At 37.1% G+C, this 3,486-nt stretch overlaps 1 pseudogene; it reads left to right on the forward strand.

The window, feature by feature from the left end:
• The first annotated feature begins 302 nt into the window (after positions 1 to 302).
• On the forward strand, positions 303 to 1,393 carry LOC144641473 (alpha-2 adrenergic receptor-like; annotated as a pseudogene).
• Positions 1,394 to 3,486: the final 2,093 nt, after the last annotated feature.

The following is a 3,486-nucleotide window of genomic DNA, read 5'->3' on the forward strand; positions in this document are numbered from 1 at the left end:
ACGTTTGCGGATAAAGTTCTGTTGTTTAAAGCTGTTGAATAGTGGCAATTAATTTATAGGACAAAAGAACAGTTAACGCAGTTCATTTTAAGTTCTGAATCAAGAATTCGTTACTGAACCAATTAAAACAGAAATATTGGAGGGATTTCATCTATTGAAATAAAGTTGCCTTTGTATTACTGAAAAACGATCGGAAATACAACCAAAATAATACAGAAAGCGATTTATTGAAACACAAACACTAAGCTGGAAAAATGCCAGGTGAAAAAGATTTATCAACAAGAGATGCACGTTATAAGAAGTCAGTTTCAAGACGACAGAGGAGAGAAAGGTTCAACAACCGAGAAGGAGAAGCGATGAACGCCAGCCAGCCAAGTCACGGGACGTTCCGCCCCGGCTGCGGAGTCTTCACTTTACTGGGGGCCCACTGCCACCTTCTGCCACTGAAGCTAAAGCCGTTCTTATCTTCCTCGCAGTGATCAACATTGTCACATTTCCTTTCACCGCTGCCTCTAACGCGTTGGTGATAATAGCTGTGAAAAAGAAGTCTCGACTCAGAGCCAACAAGTCTAATATACTACTCGCGTGTCTGGCCACCACCGATTTGTTGGTGGGTGTGATCGTTCAACCCATGTTTGCAGCGTTCATGATAACATTCGCTCTCGGCGACACATCCACCGGATCGTGTGCATTGCAAAATCTCGCACAATTTGTTAGGAGTGTTCTGTGTGATACTTCCCTTATGCACCTGGCTTTAATAAGCGGGGAAAGATATCTAGCCATGAAGCACACATTCACGTACAATACCGGACTTGTCACCGAAGCTCGTTTACTTAATGGTTCTGCTCTGGCGTGGTTTTTCTCCTTCATTTTACAAATTCCTCTTTTCGTTCACCAAGCTATATTTTTTGTAATCAATAACACATTTATTGGCCTGTTTATTGCCATAATCACTTTCTGCCAAATCATGGTCTACTGTGAGGTTCGCCGACACGAAAAGCAACTTTCAACTCAGCAAGTTACAGAAGAGGCAAGGCAGAAATTTTTGAAAGACAAAAAGGCCTTTAAATTGACAACTATCATAGTTTTATGCCTATTTGCGTTTCTCGAGTTGTTGTAATATTTTATTTGAATAACATGTCTATAATAATACTATTATGCCTCATTTCAGCCGGGGTGGTGGCAATATTGAACTCGTTGCTAAATCCACTTATCTACTCAGTCAGAATGAAACAGTTTCGCGTAGCGTTTATTGTATGGAATGCCGTTTGTATCAAAAATACTTGTTTAATGCAAAATATATCAAACTTGTTGCAAAATATATGAAACTTGCTGCAAAAAAATAAAACTTGCTGCAAAATATATAAAATTTGTTGCGCAATATAAAACTTGCTGCAAAATATATAAAACTTGCTGCAAAATATATAAAACTTGTTGCGAAATATAAAACTTGCTGCAAAATATATAAAACTTGTTGCGCAATATAAAACTTGCTGCAAAATATATAAAACTTGTTGCGAAATATAAAACTTGTTGCGAAATATATAAAACTTGTTGCGAAATATAAAACTTCTTGCAAAATATATAAAACCTGTTGCGCAATATAAAACTTGCTGCAAAATATATAAAACTTGTTGCGCAATATAAAACTTGCTGCACAATATAAAACTTGTTTCGAAATATATAAAACTTGTTGCGCAATATAAAACTTGTTGCGAAATATATAAAACTTGTTGCGCAATATAAAACTTGCTGCAAAATATATAAAACTTGTTGCGCAATATAAAACTTGCTGCACAATATAAAACTTGTTGCGAAATATATAAAACTTGTTGCGCAATATAAAACTTGTTGCGAAATATATAAAACTTGTTGCGTAATATTAAAAAATAGGTCCGCACGGCGTACATGTGTCTAGTGCTGAGTTATTGAGCTTTATTATATAAACATCAGTGAAATACCAGGAATTATTTTTTTCTTTGTTCGTGAGCGGGCGGTATTCTACAAATCCTGCGATCCGATTGGTTCCGGGAGCGGGCGGTATTCTCCCATCCGGCCCGCTCACAGCGGGCGGTATCCGTTGCGAGATGAATCGTCGAGTGAATTTTCCGCACGAAATCATTTTGCAGTGTTGTACGAACGAACACATGAAAGATTTGCTCTGCACAATCGAAATAGCTGCTCACCAACCGTTGTAAAAGTGAAAAGACAAAATAGAAGTGGAATTAAAGGCCTCGAAGTTCTTCTAAAGGCGAGTATTCATTTCTTTATCGGCAGAATCGAGTTCTAGTTTCGTAGTTTGTGGTTGTTTTTTATTTCTTTAATCATTTTCACGCCATTACGGTAAGCTGCAACGGTTTTAAACTTCAATTTTGAGTAAAAACTGCCTTTTTATCCAGCTCCAAAACGAATACGGGGATCCCTCTTTTTTATTTTGAAATTTACTTCAAGATGAACAATCAATAGACAAAGTTTGGATGAAAATCTATTGTCAGTTCTATTTCAGAGGAATGACCTTAAATGAACATTACGCGCGCTCAAGTTGAAGGTATTCGTTCAGTTAGCGTCCCCTCATGGGCAAATAGTAGACGCTTAATCAACTAATCAGAGCGCGTGCTTACTTAGGTTGTGCTACAAAAAACATTATGCAACGTCTACTCACGATAGCTTTCCTAGATCACCTTGCACCTGTTTATTACTTCTATCCGTATTACTTTGCTGCACTGTTGAAGCTTGATATTTTGATCCTTCCTCCACACGTCTAGTCTATGCCAACTAAATCCTAATTAATGCAGTACAGTGACCGTACAATAAATACAATAATGTATAAATAGAGGATATTACACGGCGGCGCGAAGATATGAATTTTATTTTCGAGTGGTAAAGCAATATTTTACGAATGAGCGCAGCGAATGAGTAAAATATTGCTTTTACCACGAGAAAATAAAATTCATATCTTCAAGCCACCGTGTAATTTTTTTTTTATTATATAGACAAAAATCATGCATGAAGTAAAAGTTAAAACATTTTTATTAATCAAAAGCTTAAACACGAGCGACGGCTAAATATAACAATTAGCTAACAATTGAGCAAATTGCGAAACTGAAAGGCAAAATTTCGCGAACTGAAGCTTTCAGAAGATGTATAACGTAAATGTAAAAACAGTCTGTTTATTAGCTTTCATCAATGTCACTGACAATAAATAATTCGCCGTTTTGAAATCTGTTTCTGCTCAAACTCACCGCTTTTCTACTGATTTCTGATCGCGAAGTCTTCGGCAGCTGGAATTTCTTGATTTCCCTCCCTTCGTCTGACTTTCCACTAGCAAGAAGCTCTTTTAAATAATTTCAAGTCATATGAAGTTTTCTTCTTCGCGTCAGCACTTTCCTGCTCCTCAGTAAAAGCTTTTATTTTGACTTCAGTGAACTTTATGAACCACCGGATAGCTCGCCATCTCCAACCGGCGTTGGCAGCTTTGCACAAACA

The sequence above is a fragment of the Oculina patagonica genome, unplaced genomic scaffold, assembly GCF_052425735.1.
Source record: "Oculina patagonica isolate OP01 unplaced genomic scaffold, crgOcupat unplaced975, whole genome shotgun sequence".
Classification (NCBI taxonomy): Eukaryota; Metazoa; Cnidaria; class Anthozoa; order Scleractinia; family Oculinidae; genus Oculina; species Oculina patagonica.